Genomic DNA, 18,257 nt, shown 5'->3' with positions numbered 1-18,257 from the left:
CTTCGGAGGCCAGAAGGGAACAGGATGATGTATTTAAAATGCTGAAAGAAAAAAAAAAAGACTTTGAACTGAGAATTCTATACCTGGCAAAACTATCCCTCAAAAATGAGAGAGAATCACCTCACACCCATTAGAATAGCTACTATAAAACAAAACAAAATAACAAGTGTTGGGGAGGATGTAGAGATTGGAACCCTTATGTACTGTTGATGGTAATGTAAAATGGTGTTAACATACAGAAAACAGTATAGCAGGACCTCAAAAAAATAAGCATAGAATTATTGTATAATCCAGCAATTCCACTTCTGGGTATATACCCAAATAATTGAAAGCAGGATCTAAAAGACGTATTTGTACACCCATGTTCATAGGAGCATTATTCTCACTATCCAAAAGGTGGCAGCAAAATGAAGTGTCCATTGACAGATTAATGGATAAACAAAATGTGATCTATACATATACTGGAATATAATTCAGCCATAAAGGAAAACCTGACACATGCCACAGCATGGATGAAACTTGGGGATATTATGCTAAGTGAAATAAACCAGTCACAAAAGGACAGATACTTTATGGTTCCACTTATATGAGATATAGTCAAAATCATAAACACAAACATAGAATGGTGGTTTCCACGGACCAGGGGGAGGAGATAATTGGTTGTTGTTTAATGGTTATAGATTTCAGTTTTGCTTGCAAGTTGAAAAGAGTTCTGGAAATTCATTGCACAACAATGTAAATGTATTTAGCGCTAATGAACTGTACACTTAAAAATGGTTGAGATAGTAAATTTTGTACTTCTCCACACACAAAAAATACTTGTTTTAAATAATTTTATTTATATTTGGCTGTGTTGGCTCTTCATGGCTGCACACGGGCTTTCTCTAGTTGCGGTGAGCAGGGTCTACTCTTTGTTGTGGTGCAAGTGCTTCTCATTGCAGTGGTTTCTCTTGTTGCAGAGCATGGGCTCTAGGTGTGTGGGCTTCAGTAGTTGTGGCACACAGGCTCAGTAGTTGTGGCTTGCAGGCTCTAGGGTGCAGGCTCAGTAGTTGTGGTGCACAGGCTTAGTTGCTCCACGGCGTGTGGCATCTTCCTGGACCAGGGATCAAACCCTTGTCCTCTGCAGTGGCAGGCGGATTCTTAACCACTGCGCCACCTGGGAAGTCCAAAAAAATACTTTTATTGAGGGAGAAATTATGAGTTTCCTAGCTGAACAAAAGCTGAGGGCGTTCATTACCACTAGACCTGCCTTAAAAGAAATGCTCAAGGGAGTCCTTCAGGTTGAAATGAAAGGACTCTGAATAGTAACTCGAAGTCATGTGAAGATATAAAGATCTTCAGTAAAGGTAAATACATGGACACATATAAAAACCAGTATTATAATTTTTTCATAACTTCATTTTTTATTCTTTCACAGGATTTAAAAGAGAAAAGCATAAAAATTATCAATCTATGTTAAATGGTACCCATTATATAAAGATGTAATTTGTGACATCAATAACATAGAGGGGGAGGGCAGAGCTGTAAAAGAGAGTGTTTTTATATGTGATTTAAGGTATTTGTATCAGTAAAAAATAGATTGATATAACTTTAGCATTTTATATATAATCACCAAGATAAGCACAAAGAAAACATCCAGAATATACACAAAAGGAAATGAGAAGGGAATTCAGACATGTCACAAAAAATCAACAAAACAAAAAGGAAGACAGTAATGGAAGAAATGAGAGACAAAAAGGGTATTAAACATATAGAAAGCAAATAGCAAAATGGCAAAAGTTGTATTTCCCTATCAGTAATTACTTTAAATGGATTAAACTCCCCAATCAAAAATCATAGATGGGGCTTCCCTGGTGGCACAGTGGTTGAGAATCTGCCTGCCAATGCAGGGGACACGGGTTCGAGCCCTGGTCTGGGAAGATCCCACATGCCACGGAGCAACTAGGCCCGTGAGCCACAACTACTGAGCCTGCGTGTCTGGAGCCTGTGCCCCGCAACGAGAGGCCGCGATAGTGAAAGGTCCGCGGCACCGCAATGAAGAGTGGTCCCCGCACCGCAATAAAGAGTGGCCCCCACTTGCTGCAACTAGAGAAAGCCCTCGCACGAAACGAAGACCCAACACAGCCATAAATAAATAAAAATTCTTTAAAAAAAAAATCATAGATGGGCAAAATATATTTGAAAAACATGACCCAACTATATGCTCTCTACAAGAGACTCACTTAAGATCTAAGGACACAAATAGGTTGAAAATGAAAGGATGGAAAAAGATATTTCATGCAAATAGTAACCAAAAGAGAGTGGGAGTGAATATACTGATAAGACAAAATAGACTTTAAAAAGATATGAGACAAAGATATTATAAAAAGTTTAATACAGCAAGAAAATATAATAGTTTAAAACATTTATGTATGTAATAAGACCAGCAAAATATTTGAAATAAAAATTGACAGAATTGAAGGGAGAAATAGATAGCTCCACAATAATAGTAGGAAATTTCAATACCTCTTTCAGTAATGCAAGAACAACCAGGCAGAATCAATAAGGAAATAAAGGACCTGAACAATACTATTACCACCTGGAACTAACAGACTTACAGACACTCTACCCAACAACAGCAGAATACACTTTTCTCAAGTGCATGTGGAACATTCTCCAGTACAGACCATACATTAGGCCACAAAACAAGTCAGTACATTCAAAGCTGTTGAAATTACAGTTGGCCTTGAACAACATGAGTTTGAACTGTGTGGGTCCACTTATATGTAGATTTTTTTCAATAAACACGTTGGAAAATTTTTTGAGATTTGCAACAATTTGAAAAAACTTGTGGATGAACTGCAAAGCCTGGAAATACTGAAAATTTTAAGAAAAAAGTATGTCATAGACATTTCTCCAAAGGAGATATACAAATGTTCCATAAGTTTGTAAAAAGATGCTGGACATTGCTAGTCGTTAGGGAAATGCAAATCAGAACCACTAAGAGATCCACATCAGTTAGGGTGGCTATTATAAAATAAAACAAAATAACAAGTGTTGGTGAAGATATGGAGGAATTAGGCTCTTTGTGCATTGTTTGTGGGAATGTAAAATGGTTCATTCACTGTGGAAAACAGTATGGTAGTTCCTCAAAACGTTAAATGTGGAGTTATCATATGATCCAGCAATTCCACTTCTGGGTACATACCCCAGAGAATTGAAAGCAGGAACTTGAACAAATATTTGTATACCCATGTTCATAGCAGTATTATTTTCAATAACCAAAAAGTAGAAAGAACCCCAATATCTGTTGATGGATAAGTGGATAAACAACATGTGAATATATATAAAAATCTAAGCATTTAACCCTAGCATTCTAGGTCCTTCCCAATCTGGTTCCCAATAAAATTTCCAACTTTATTAGTCTCCTGTACAACCCTCTGTTCCAGCTGAATGGATCCACTCATTCATTTACTGAACACGTTTTTGAGTGTCTACCATGCAAGGCAGTGAAGGTATGATGTGACTCTGTCATCCAGAGCCGCTGCCTTCAGAAAGCTTTATGTTCTAGGGGAAGAGATGCTAACTGATCAGTTTCATAATTCATTATTTCATTATAACTACAGTTGGAATTAGAAGTGAGAATGAGCTAAGAGAGCATATAATAGAGAACCTGACCTAGTCTGGTAGAATCAGGAAAGGTTCTCTGAGAAAGGAATGTTTGGACTTGAAGGATGAGTAAAAGTTAGTGAAAGAAAGAACATTCCTTGAAAATATTCTTTGTTTTCCTATCCCTATGTTTTTGTGAATACTGTGCCATCTGCTTATACTACACGCCTTCTTCAGGTATCCAAGTTGTAACTCAAGATTTGGCTCATACCCGCCATTCTCCAGAAAACCCTTCCTGAGCTCTTGCATGTTGATAATAGTATGTGCTCTTTATATCTGAAAGTCAATTTTCCTGGATACAAAGTCTTTGAGTCACATTTTCTTTTCCTTGAATTTAAAATATTCAGTTACTCTGTTTTCTTCTGGCATCAAGCACTTACGTTAAAAAGTCTGACAGTATCCTCATTTTGTTTCTTGTATAACTTTATTGCTTTTCTTTCTTCTTTTTTCTTTTTTCTTTTTGCCTAGATGCTCAAAGGATTTTTTTTTTCTCCTGAAAGTCTGGTGAATTTACTAGAATATGTCTTGGCAGTGGTTGTTTGAGTCAAGTATTTTTAGATGCGTATGGTGTATATATAGTTTCAGATATTTTTTTCTTCAATTTGGGAACATTTCTGGAATTTTTTTTACATACTTTCTTGATTTTATACATATTTTATACCAAGATATATATATACCTTGATTTTTTATCTATTTTCTTGATTTTTGCTCCCCCCCCCTTTTTTTTTTTTTTTTGCGGTACGCGGGCCTCTCACTGCTGTGGCCTCTCCCGTTGCGGAGCACAGGCTCCGGACGCGCAGGCTCAGCGGCCATGGCTCACGGGCCCAGCCGCTCCGCGGCATGTGGGATCTTCCCGGACCGGGGCATGAACCTGTGTCCCCTGCATCAGCAGGTGGACTCTCAACCACTGTGCCACCGGGGAAGCCCTATTTTCTTGATTTTTATATTTATTCTGTTCATTTGCTTCACTTCTCTGCTTCAGAGACTTCTATATTCTGCCTATCTTCCATATTTGTCATTTTCATTCAGATCATTTTGCTCTCTTCTATGATTTCTTTTTTTAAAAAAATAAATTTATTTTATTTTTGACCGCACTGGGTCTTCATTGGTGCACGTGGGCTTTCTCTAGTGTGGGGAGCGGGCTCTACTCTTCGTTGTGGTGTGCAGGCTTCTCATTGTGGTGGCTTCTCTTGTTGCAGAGCATGGGCTCTAGGCATGTGGGCTTCAGTAGTTGTGGCACATGGGCTTAGTAGTTGTGGCACACAGGCTGTAGAGTACAGGCTCAGTAGTTGTGGTGCACGGGCTTAGTTGCTCCACAGCATGTGGGATCTTCCCAAAGCTGGGCTCAAACCCGTGTCCCCTGCATTGGCAGTTCTTAACCACTGCACCACCAGTGAAGCCCTCTTCTATGATTTCTTTAAAAAATTTCCTCCTATTTTCCTTAAGACATTTTTTTTAATTGCATTTATTTGGTCTTATGTTTCTTCTAATTTAGTCTTCATTTTTTTCCCCTTCTAATTTTTACTCTGAGTAAAGTAAAACTCTTATTTATGAGTTTTTCTAACTTTATTTACTGTGGTTCATTCATGTCATGTATCATTTCTTATTAATTTTTAGCTGGTTTTAAAATGGTAGGTTGCAATTTGAGCTGTTTCGTGTGCATGTATTTCTGGTGTGCTCTCATTAGCTTATAGAAATGTTATACTCTTTTTTTTTTTAAATAATAACCTTGTATGAAATTTGACCCCAATAATTTTCTGCTGCTTATTTTTATATGAAATTAGTTTTCTGGAACTTTTAGAAGGAGTTGTGTGGTTCAGGATGGTTTTACAAACTTCACAAACCTCCCTCTTTTGTTGTTTTCATATAATATTTAAAAATATGGTGGCTTGCTGACTCTGTTCCCCTCCCACTCTTTTTTTTAGACCAAGGATTGGCAAAGGCCACCTGTTTTTTTTGTAAATAAGGTTTCATTAGACCACAGCCCTGCTCATTCATTTACATATGTTTATGGCTGCTCTCAGGCCAAATCTGCAAAACTGAGGAGTTGCAACATGGACCGTATAGCCTACAAGCCAAAAATATTATGGTCTAGCCCTTTAAGACCCTGATTTAGACCTCTTCTTTCTTTGTCTCTCTATTGTCCCTGTTTTGCTCAATTTTGACTTTATCCCAGCTGTGTCTTCTCACTGTGAGGCACTGTCAAGGAAGCCAGTCAGTTTAGAGAGTTCAAAGGGACCCACACTGCTTCAGACCTTAGTACCCCTTACAGTTAAAAAATTGTGGTAAAATATACATATAACATAAAATTTATCATTTTAACCATTTTTAGTTTAACAATTCAGTATATTCACAGTGTTGTGCAATCATCACCACTGTATATTTTCAGAACTTTTTTATCACCCCAAACTAAAACTCTGTACCCATTAAACAGTAATTCCCCATTCCCCCTCTTTCTCTAGCCCCTGGTAACCTCTATTCTACTTTCTGTCTCTATGAATTTGCCTATTCTAAGTACTTAATGTCCTTCAGTGTCTGCTTTATTCTACTAAGCATAATGTTTTCAAGATCATCCATGTTGTAGTAGGTATCAGAATTTTGTTCCTTTTTACGACTGAATAATATTCCATTGTATGTATATATCACATTTTGTTGATCCATTCATTTATTGATGGACACTTCAGTTGTTTCTACCTTTGAACATTGGTGTACAAATATCTGTCTGAGTCCCTGCTTTCAGTTCTTTTGAGTATATATCTAGAAGTGGAATTGCTGGATTATACAGTAATTCTATTTTAACTTTTTTTGTTGTTTGTGTGTGTGTCCCGTTTTGTTTTTTTGGTTGCACTGCGCTTGCAGAATCTCAGTCCCCCGACCAGGGATTGAACCCGGGCCATGGCAGGGAAAGCCTGGAATCCTAACCATTAGGCCACCCAAGAACTCCCTGTTTTTAACTTTTTGAAGAACTGTCACAGTGGCTTTTCCATTTTTCCACAGTGGCAGCACCATTTTATATTCCCACCAGCAGTGCACTTGGATTCCAGTTTCTCTACATCCTTGGCCAACATTTTTTTTTTTCAGCTTTGCTTTTGTTTTAGTAACAGCCATCCTCATGAGTATTAAGCGTCATCTCATTGTGGTTTTGATTTGCATTTCCCTAATGATTAGTGATGTTGAGTATCTTTTCATGTGCTTATTGAGCACTTGTGTTTCTTCTTTGGATATATGTCTATTTGAGTCCTTTGAATTGTATTTGTTGTTGAGTTGCAGAAGTTCAGTTCTTTATGTATTTTGGGTATTAATTCCTTATCAGATATATGATTTGCAAATATTTACTCCCATTTGTGTGTTGTCTTTTCACTCTCTTGATAGTGTCCTTTGATTATTTTCCCTTTTAGAATTAGTAAATAATTTATGGAGAGATGTTTTAAGATTATGTAAATATCCTCTTCCTCATCAGACTTTCACTCACTAATTTAAGCATCTATCAGTGATTCTTTCCTGAATCAATGGCTACTATTTTTGCACACCAACCATGTTCCAGATACTGCGCTAGGTGCCTACCATGCATTATCCCTATGTCATAGATGAGGAACTGAACCTGAATAGGTGAAATAACAGTGTAAGGACTCCTAGCAAGCAGTAGAAATGGGAGTAGACTCAGGACTGTCTGCTCCAGAGCTAGAGCTCATGTGCTAGAGCTTGGGAAGCAAGCGTTAGCTGGAAACTTGGGGCTCCAAGCATCACGTCTATTGAGCTAGCCTGTTTTTGATGCTCCTTCCTTGTGTTTCCCAAACACCTGCGACCTTGAGAGGGAGGAGGACAGGCAGACTTCAGGGCTATGGGCTGTGACGTGCTGGGTGTGTTCTGCAGTCAGGAACCAATGCCCTGATAGAGTACCAGCTACCCAGACTGATCTGCTTACAGTTTATTGGGTCACTGTGTATCTGCAGTGTTCTGCAGGTATGGTTGAGTCAGTAGCTGGGCTCACAGAACCAGAAGTCCCAAGTTGTCCTTTCAGTGATGGGGTGGGGGAGGTGGTCTTAGTAACCTGGCAGGTTCTGGGTTAAACACTCCCCCTCTTTCCTCCTCTGGGGCCTTAGCTGGGAGGAACAGAACATAGGCAGGGTGGAGTCCTGGGGCAGGGAGCCAGAGCCCTGAGTCATAGGGAAACCAAGGAGTCAGGGTGAGGGCACAGCATGTTGAGCCAGAAAACCTAGAGGAAAGCCATGGTCTGACTGCTGGGAGGAGGGAGAAGTCAGCACATGCAGGTGAGGTCACAGGAGGGATCACAGTCAGAAATGGAGCCAAGAACAAGCTCCACTGGGTCAGGATCACATGAGGTTGGTATAGGAGATGCTGAACCTGTGTCTGGAGATCTCCACTGTGGGAGGCTTATTCTCCAGGGCTGACAGTGGCCTAAGCCACACAAGGCCAGGTGTGTGCATTAGTCACAGGTGCCTTATTGGATCAGGCTTCGTGGTGGACATTCACCTCTCCAGCTACAATTGGGCATCTCCAATAGGCCCATACCCACCTCCACTGCCTGGGATTCAGCCTCTGTATCCTATCAGCTGGGGTCACCTAGCTCAGCTCCTCATCTGCTGTGATTACTCAGTCAGACCCCAACCCTCTCTTGGATGAAAACTGCATTCTTCATGAGCTTGACTCTCAGACACTTTCCGTGTAGTGGCGTTTTTTTGTTTTGTTTGTTTTTAACCATCCAGAAATAATTCCAAGCTTACAAAAAGTTGCAAAAATAAAAGCAGCACAATATAAAAATATGCATTTTCCCCCCAAACCATCTTAAAGTGAGTTAAATACATCATGACTCTTGACACCTAAATGCTATATAATTAATTATTGCTAGTGTTTTCTCCCTTACAATGAATAAGCAGTGCAGGGAGACCATGCAAATTTTCCTTAACAAAATTGCCCCCTAGATTGAGCATCCCCTGATTCTTCCCTAATCCAGTCTTTACCGCAATGGTTACAAAATGGGTTTGCTGACCCCAGCACTCCCTCCGCATCTTCCATTCTGCCCTCAAAACCCCATTTCTTCAAAAGTGCTGCCTTACTTCCTGGGTGGGGTTCCAAGCCTATCTTGTACCAGGCCTGGACTCAGTCATTTCGGTGAGGAGCATGACTCCTTGTAGTGGTGAAGGTATCAGAGATCAAGTTCAGAGAACTGGGTGTCCTCATTGCTACTGGAGTGCCTTTGCTTCCTGGCTCTTTCAATGGACAGAGCTAGGAAATATATGCTTGTGTATGCACACGTACATACATACACATATTTGCATATTCATACATATGTATAATATCAACATGCATATACATATTTTAGAAATCATGAATTTACACTGATACCTCCTCACAGAGTTATTTCTTGCTTTGCCCACTCTGTATTTATATGTCCCTCCCTCAGTCAGAATCCTGGCTCCCAACCGTATCAACATATTTGCTCAATCCTATATTACATCTAAAGTGGTTTATTACATCCAAGATGGTTTCTGAATTGCTTTGCCCACACCATTACAAACAGCAGACCTACCAAAAGGAGTTCAGGATTTGTTTCCAATTCTTCCCCCTCCCGCCACACCCCTGCCCCCAGTTGAGGGTATGTAGTCAAATACTGTGTTAAGTTACTTGAGTTGATTCTTCTTTTCCTTTTAGTGTGGTTATGGTGCTTATTTGATTATTTCCATTGTTTCAGTTTGCTTTCAGTTTTAACTTACCTCCTTTCCATTCTTATTGATTTAATTTTATTTTTGAATGTGTGACATATTACCATACTTTCAAAAGTCAAATCTATAAAAAAAGGTATGCTCAGAGGATTATCACTTCCACCTATTCTCCTCCGCCCCTTGTAGGTAACCAATGACATTGTTTCCTGATTTATCCTTCTTGTGTTTTATTTCGTAATGATAATCAGTTATACGTATATTTTTCTTATTTCCCCTTCACTCTCGAGCAAAAGTTAGCATACTATATATGTGTGATATAGTAAGAAATATATTTGGTCTTTGCTCCCAGTTCCTTGCACAGAGCTCCTGAGACCCTTGAGATTTCCTGAGTGATGGGATTATCTTTAGTTACTCATAAGGAGCCCATTTTTTTGAGCACACCTGAGTTTATGCTAATGAGATGATATAGTGTGGAGCCCCTAGATAGCTTCAGGATGGGGCTGATCACCAGAAAGACCAAGTGATTAGAAGGTTGGAACTTTCAGCCATGCCCACCAACCATCCCTCCTTCTAGCAGTTGTTCTGGCCAGAGCCCACCTGGATCACACATGAGCCAGGATGAAAGGCCTGAAGAGTTTGGGGCTCTATCTCAGCCTCTGGTTACCAGGAATGGGAGAGAACCTTACAGTCCATCAGGAACTTTCTTGGCACTGACAGTGGGGGAACAGCGGTGAAGGCTATAAACAATGTCTTGGAGAATGAGGGTTGGGGCAGCCCCATGAGGTATCTTGAGTAAAGGACAACTACGATTGGGCTGCTCTCAGTGGCTGAATCCTGTCTGTACTTTTGTGTAAGAACATACACCTCACATGCCCTTTAATACTCTCTCTGGTTTTCAGCCTCCTTTGAGTGACCTGGCCCTTGCTCTTGGAAGCCATGCTGCTGAGTGCCTAGCAGGAGTACAAGCCCTAGGCCAGATGAATCCAGGTTCTGCTGTTTTCTTGTTGCAGGACCTTGAAATTACTTAACTTCCTTATCTTTCCATCTATGAAATGTGAATAATCAGAGTAACTACCTCCTGGGATATTAGTGGGGGTGTTATCAAGTGAAATCACGTTCACAGAGGGCTAATGCATTCCTGGCAGAGTCAGTGTCCAGCAAATGTTAGCTGTCTGAGTTTATGTCTTGGTTCATTTCTGGCTTTGTGCCCCAAGTTCTTCTCGGCTTTCCTGTGGTCCTTAGTGTTAGCCTCATCCTTGGTGTCAGCATCCTTGAGTCCAAATGGGAATGGGGAGCAGTCAGTCTCTCAATCTGTCCTGTCCTCTGGGTCAAGGCTTAAAAAAATTTTTTTTAACTAAAACTCACAGCAAAATATACAGTTTATATCAGCATATGGACATATATACATATATATGTAACTGAAACCAAAGTTTTATGAAACAGTCCTTATCTTTACCATGTACAATGTTCTCTTATAATTTTCTCTTCTATTGTATTCTAGTCTGTCCTTTTAAACAAATATGTTGATTATGCCTCCACGCAATCTCATGACTCACTAATGGGTTAGCACCCATAGTTTGAAAAGCATTGCTGAGAACTCTTCTGTCTCTGTCTTCAAATAGGGAATTAAAAAATGAAAAGAAGGACTTCCCTGGTGGCGCAGTGGTTGAGAGTCCACCTGCCGATGCAGGGGATACGGGTTCGTGCCCCGGTCCGGGAAGATCCCACATGCTGTGGAGCGACTAGGCCCGTGAGCCACGGCTGCTGAGCCTGCACATCCGGAGCCTGTGCTCCGCAACGGGAGAGGCCACAGCAGTGAGAGAGGCCCGCGTACTGCAAAAAAAAAAAAAAAGAAAAAAAAAGAGTCAATAGAAAAAAAATATATAAGAACAAAAAATATATATTTCCTCCAAGTAGATTTAATTAATTCAACAGACGTATAGTAGGATATATAATTGTTTCACCATTACTCCTTCCCTTCCCTGTAAGGTGATTATATATGCCTTCTTGCTAAGCGGTCCATTGTGAGGTTTGGCCATGTTACTTCTTATGGCTTTTGGCAAGTGAGCAGGAATGACTCATATAATGTCTGAGCAGAAACTTTAAAAGCAAAAAATTGCATAGTTTGGCTTGGTCTCTAGTGATTTTGCCCTCTGCTATGAGAAAAGTGTGTTTCAGATAGGTCTGTTCCTTTGGGCTGGGTCCCAGAGTGAGAAAGTACACAGATCCAACGTGCAGGCTATCCTCAGCCCTCCTGTAACATGAGAAACAAATATTTGTTGTTATAAGCCACTGAGATTTGGGGTTGTTTGTTACTGTAGCAAAAGCTGACTATTCCAAGAAGCAACTTAATGAAAAAAAAAAAAAGAGAAAAAACCCAAAGCATTCTTTTGAACATTTAAACAATACAAAAATATATAAAGTAAAACATAAAGTTCCCTTTCACCAACTCCCTGCTCCTTCAGGAGTCATCATTGGTAACATTTTGGTGCATGTCCTTTCAGAGAAGGAAATTTTTGAAATGGTTGTTTTCTAATCTTAATGAGATAAAATTAGTACATGATTTCCCATATCGTGTTTTATTGCTTGTTTGTTTACATATGGCTGCTTTCACACTAAAATAGCAGAGTTGAGTATTGCAACAGAGACGGTAATGCCTAACATATTTACTGTCTGGCCCTTCACAGAAGAAATGTGCTGACCCTTGACCTAAGTTTACCAAATGTTAACATTTGGCATTTTGTAACTTTTGTTTTTATTTCTCTCTCTTTTATATATGGATTTTTCCCCTAAACTATTTAAAATAAAGTGTAGATATCATGACACTTTATATATTTCAGTATGTATTTCCTAAGAATAAGTGTACTCTTATACATAACCTGTCAACTCTAATTTAAATATAATAGCCAGTTATTTTACTAGCAAAAGTGAGTTTATTTGGGAATAGCAGAGGAATTGAAATTTGGGATATGTGAACCATGGTGGACAATAGGCAAGTCCAGAGAATAAGGAAGGGAGACTTGCTTTTATAGGGAAAAGCAGGGAATTGTGAAGGGCTTGTGATAACCAAAGAGTCCATTGGAGGAAGCTGGTAGGCCAAAGTATGGAGTGTTCTCACAGGTTGGGCTACTACAGTCTCTAATTGCCTGGGTTGTCATGGGTGGAGAGAAGTTTTCTTCTTGTGCTGGATAGTAAAGTAGAGGCATCTTCCTGTCAGAGATGTAGGTATATATCTCTTCCTGTTTGGAGCAGTCAATGATGCGTGGTGTGGCATGAGAGCTTCCCCTACAGGCCTGCCCCAACTCCAGTTTTAGCTGAGGTTTCTTTAATTGTTTCCACATTTCCCCCTTTTGATCAAAATCTTTCCTGGAAAGCATTGCTGATCAAGAGTCAGGATCTCTGCACGTAGTGGTTTGTCCCTCGGTGCCAGGAAGGATCTTCCCTGGTTGTTATATCCCATGTGGGAGGGAAGTACACAAATCAGAAACCTCTTGAGTCTCTATTTGAGTAACAAGGAAAGGTGGTAGGAAGAACTCTCAGGCATTTCTTGTTTAAAGTCCATATTTAGTCAGGGTTGTAAGTGCTAGAAATTACCTCAAAGTGCTGAACTAGCTCATTTTATTAGGCATGTCATTTTTGCAAAGGTTCAACAAGCAATAGGTACAGAACTTAACAAACAGGACCACAGATCATTATAAAATGATACTTAATTATCTATTTGATCAAAGTAACAGAGATTTCAAAGACAAATAGAAAATGTTACATAGTTGTAAGGGAGACTTAGCTCTTTTAATATTGAGAAGATTCCGTTTTCTTAACTAATCAGAGACTTGACTAAGACAACATGAAGCACAGGAAATAACTTTGGTAAAATAGAAATCTCTGTTTTCTAAGCTGATTACTTAAAGGTAAGGAAAAACCTTTCACAATTTTTTGTCAGGAATAGATCAATATTCCAAGAAAATCTTGTTCTTTTAGCAAATGAAAGAAAATTGTTTTAGTTTTATATAAGTACACCACTGATTTTAAAGCTTAGTCTCATAACCTTTATAATCTTCACCAGCTTGACCACACATAAAGTTTCTTTTTTCAAAGATTCTTTTTCTACAAATCTTCTACAACTTACTATTTCCATTTAGCTTTGTCCTGTCTTTCCTCTTTCCTATTCTGAAACAATCAGCCTTATTTTAGGACAAAATTACTTTCTTTCCCTCAACAAAATTTCCATTCCTCATACCTTTTAATGCCAAAAGCACATATCCTTCTTTCCTTGCATACAGAGTTATTTTCCCTTATTATTCCTAGTAACTTCACTAGAACAGTCTGTTATTGACAGATTTCTGCATACATTTCATAATTCCTAAAAGCATATTTTCCCCACAGTAAAATTTCCAAAATATGGCATGCTTACCAATAGATCCAACTATCTTTAATTCCTTTGTAAAGGAAGCCCAAAGTGAATGAACCCATTTTTAGTAATGTTTCAGTATTTTATCTTACTTGGGAATGATGTAGATATTTAATGATTACCCATCATTTAACATAGCAAAACTGTAAGATTCCAAGTTACCAAAAAGATTTGGGGAAGCTACCTAAAAGCATTACTTATAAACCTTTATCTCATTCACATCCAATATACTTGTTTTCAACAGTCATGTTTAGATCACTCACAAAACTTTTTATCATACCAAGTTATTTTTCTTGCTGACAAATTTTGTAACAAAGATAACATGAACTTATCTGACCAGTAAGCTCAGGTAGAATAAAAATGGTACGCCTGCATTATTTTCAGTGTTGATAACTCCAAAGATATGCCTATTTTAATTAAATCCCAAACTAGCTTTCATTCACCAACATTAATCTCAGATCATGTAAACCTGAAAAGCACCTGGTCCAGTCTCTGTTATATTTTAACTCATATAAGTGCTTGTTTGTTTTTAAACCAATTAAATAGAGCTCTTTTATAAATTAATTTTAGCAATACCATCTACAGGTAGAAAAGGAAAAAACAAAACCCACACATCTATAACACATATATACACATAGACACAAATGAAAATACAGACAGATGCAAACAGGGACCTTCTAGGTTTGTTTTAAATTTTAGCCATGTCTCAGATACAAACTCAAAAGAATAGTTAGATCCAAATTGTGTCTCTGGCATGCTGTAAGAATACTTTTAGAGCTGTTTATGGGTGGAGTCAATTTGTCTTTTAGAAGCTTCTGCATACCAATCAAAGAATGCATTTTATTGTCTCCCTAAGAGTTTGGACTTCTCTCTTTTAAGGGTGTCCGTGTCCCCTGCATCGGCAGGCAGACTCTCAACCACTGCACCACCAGTGAAGCCCTGGACTTATTTAAAACAAGGTTCCCCCTTTTGAACAGGGTGGGGTGACTTACCAGAAAGCTTCAACAGACAGACAAACAGAAAGCAACTTTTCTCCTATTATCAAAAATCTAGGGCAGTTGATATTTAAATCCTTCCTTCTAGTTGTTTATTTGCTCCAGATAACTTAGAAACAGTAACTAGGGGTTTAGCATTTGGATCCTCAGAGGGTTCGATTTTAAAGGGGCTGCTTTTCCCAGAGGAAAGAGGAAAGTGGCATCGGGGGTGGGGCCAGAGCACAAGGTGGAGTCTGAGACAAAGGGGGCAGAGAAGACACACAAGATGGCCCCTGAGACAAAGAACCTGGGGGAGGGGAACACAAGAAGTATGAGGTTTCAGAAGTCATTTTGTTCTTTTCTCTCTTTTTTTTTGGACCATACTGTGCAGCATGTGGGATGTGGGATCTTAGCTCCCCAACCAGGCACCAAACCCACACCCCGCGCATTGGAAGCCCAGAGTCTTAACCACTGGAACACCAAGGAAGTCCTAGTCATTTTGTTCTTTTCTAGTTTTTCAGTTGTTTCTGCCAATTTAGAAACGGTATCTTGCAAACAGGTAATTTTAGAGTTTTGTGTGTATTTGGAAGCCTCCAGGTACCAATAAAAATAAATATACCATTTGTTTTGTTTAATTTTAAAACCATGGACCTCCAATTTAGTCTTATAAAAAAGAAATGAGTTTGGGAAGACTGAAAACTACCCATAATGGCCACTGTAATTCTGAATTACCTTTAGTTTCCTCAGCCCACTTAGTTAAAAAATGTGCATGTGGGGAGCCCATAGTTTTTAAACATGAAACCAGCTGGAGTTCCCAAAGGAGGGCTGCCCTCAGAGCGTTTAGATGGCCAGGGTCTCAATTTCTTAAGTTCTCCTGGAAACCCAAGAAAGTTGCTAGAGTCCTAACCCAGATTCCAAAAGGACTAAAACAAAATCTTATATCCCAGTTAGCTTGGTCCCCAAAAGAGGACCTCACTGCCATGCTCCAGAAAGCAACTGAGTACTCACCAAGGATGAAGCCTTGAGCCAGAAAGAACAAAACCTTTCCAGATCCCAAATGAAGTCCGAGAGCTCAAAATGCAAAAAGAGTGGAGCTTGGAAACCAAGATGAGACTCCAAACTGAAAGCAGGTGGTGACCCACGGAAGCAATGAGCATAAAGGGCTTGGTTCAGGTACCTCATTCAGTTCTGGAGCCATCATCTCTCAGGTCCACCTCCTTTGGACCCCACTTCTGACACCAAATATGTCAACGTTAGTAACATAATAGCCAGCTATTTTACCAGCAAAAGTGAGTTTATTTAGGGATAGCAGAAGAATTCCAATTTGGAACGTGTGAACTACAGCACACCATAGGCAAATCCAGAGAACAAGGAAGGGGAACTTGCTTTTATGGGGAAAAGTGGGGAGTTGAGAGGGTCTGTGATAACCAAAGAATCCATTGGAGGAAGCTGGGAGTCCAAAGTATGGTGGCTTCTCATTGGTTGGGCTGCTAGTCTTTGATTAGCTGGGCTGTCATGGGGCAGAGAGATGTCTTCTTCTCCCTGCTGGATAGTAGTGTAGAGGCACCTTCCGGTGGGAGGTGTAGGTGAGGTCTCTTCCTGTTTGGAGCAATTGATGATGCATGGCGGTCATGAGAGCTACCCCTACAGGCCTGTCCCAACTCCAATTTTAGCTGAGTTTAAGAAAATTAATTTCACAAACCACATTATAATTATCACACCTGGAGCATTTAACATTGATACAATTCTACTAATATTCAGATTTCCCCAAAATTGTCCTGAAAATGTCCTTTATAGCCTTTTCTCCCTCAAGTCAGTATGTAATTAGAGATTATACAGTGCATTTAGTTATCATGTCTCTTTAGTTGCCTTTAATCTAGAACAGTTCTCAGTCTTTTTAGACTCCCGTGAAACTTTGTGACAAGGTTCCATTGCGGAGCACAGGCTCCGGACGCGCAGGCTCAGCGGCCATGGCTCACGGGCCCAGCCACTCCACGGCATGTGGGATCTTCCCGGAACGGGGCACGAACCCGTGTCCCCTGCATCGGCAGGCGGACTCTTAACCACTGCGCCACCAGGGAAGCCCTTTGACGAGTTTTTGAAGAGTCTGAGCAGCTGTTCTAAAGATTGTCAATTTGGATTTGTCTGTTTTTTGCCACCGCAGTATGAGATTCAGGTTAATCATTTTTTGGCAGAAATTCTACATAGGTGATATCGTGTTCTTATCAGGAAGCTTATGCTGTCACTTTGACTAATTATTTGTGATGTTAAGTTGTGTCACTTGTTTGCCTAGTGTCTGCCAGATTTCTCTGCCGTAAAGGTCATTTCCCCCCCTTTATAACTAGTAAGTCATCTGTGGGGAAATTCTTTGAGCTGTGTGGGAAAACCTATTCCCCAACAACATTTTGCCCCGTGGTTTTGGCTCCACTGATGACTCTTTCCTGAATCAATTGTTGTCATGTAGGATGTAAATGGACATCAATGTTTAAAATGGTACCCAAGTGATTTTAAAGTGCAGCAGCATTGGGAATTGCTAGACCGGTGCTTCTCAGTCTGTGTTTACGAATCCCCTGGGGATCTTGTTATAATGAAAATTTGGATTCAGCAAAACTGAAGTAGAGGTAAGATTAAGTATTTCTAACAAATTCCCAGGTGCTGCTGGTGCTACTGGTCCACATGGACCACACGTTAAATATCAAGGTCCGTCTAGACTCCAGACCATACATACAATTCATTCTGGATACATCTCTTCCCTAATTTAGTTTTTCCCAGTGTGTCATTCAAGATTCTCAGTTACATCAGAACACACTCTAGCTTGTCTGCACAGAAAAGGTATTTATCAGTCAGCATTGGGGAACTCTCAGAACTCCTTGGCACTGAGCTCCGAGGAACAGTGCCCAGACACGTTGCAGAACTGACCTAATGAGGGAACCAGTCTTCCCACTGCTGGGCACTGAGCCCATCGGCACTGATGCTAGGGATGTAAACCAACTGTGACCACTACTGCACCAGCACCAATGCCACATTGATGCCGCATGGCACGGCCAAAAAAAAAAAAAACCTGTAATAGTGTGTGATCCCAGATGAGAATAAATATTTGGGGTATACTTGTCATATATATATATGTAATATGTATATATATATTTGTATTTATATATAGGGGAAAAAGGACTTAGACCCAGGCCTTTACATCAACGTTAGCCAGAGCCAGTCAGGATGACCAAGCCCAGAGTCAGTGTGGGAGGGCATCAGACAAGGGCTTGGATAGAGGGAATCCTTTGCTGCAAGAGTCTACCTCAAATATGTTCTCATCTTTTTTTTTTTTTTTTTTTTTTTTTTCTGGCCGTGCCATGTGGCATGCGGGATCCCGACCAGAGATCGAAACTGCGCCCCCTGCAGTGGAAGTGCAGAGTCTTAACCCCTGGACTGCCAGGGAAGTCCCTCATCTATGATTTTTTTTTTTTTTTCTGGCCGTGCCATGTGGCATGCGGGATCCCGACCAGAGATCGAAACTGCGCCCCCTGCAGTGGAAGTGCAGAGTCT

General features: G+C 40.0%; 1 protein-coding gene across 2 annotated transcripts in view; it reads left to right on the top strand.

Moving 5' to 3' along the window:
• CRCP (CGRP receptor component) overlaps positions 1-18,257 on the top strand; it is a 95,145-nt gene that overhangs the window by 65,093 nt on the left and 11,795 nt on the right. The window contains exon 7 of one of the 2 annotated variants that reach the window (XR_003003192.1): positions 15,106-15,405. The exons of the other annotated variant lie outside the window; for it this stretch is intronic. The gene's annotated coding sequence lies outside the window, so the exon portion shown is untranslated. Of the gene's footprint in view, positions 1-15,105; positions 15,406-18,257 lie in introns of those variants that run through there. 2 annotated transcript variants of the gene reach the window in all.

Source organism: Neophocaena asiaeorientalis, unplaced genomic scaffold (genome assembly GCF_003031525.2).
Source record: "Neophocaena asiaeorientalis asiaeorientalis breed wild unplaced genomic scaffold, Neophocaena_asiaeorientalis_V1.1 scaffold91, whole genome shotgun sequence".
Lineage (NCBI taxonomy): Eukaryota > Metazoa > Chordata > Mammalia > Artiodactyla > Phocoenidae > Neophocaena > Neophocaena asiaeorientalis.
The sequence above is the reverse complement of the archived record's forward strand: the minus strand, read 5'-3'. Positions and strand labels throughout refer to the sequence as shown.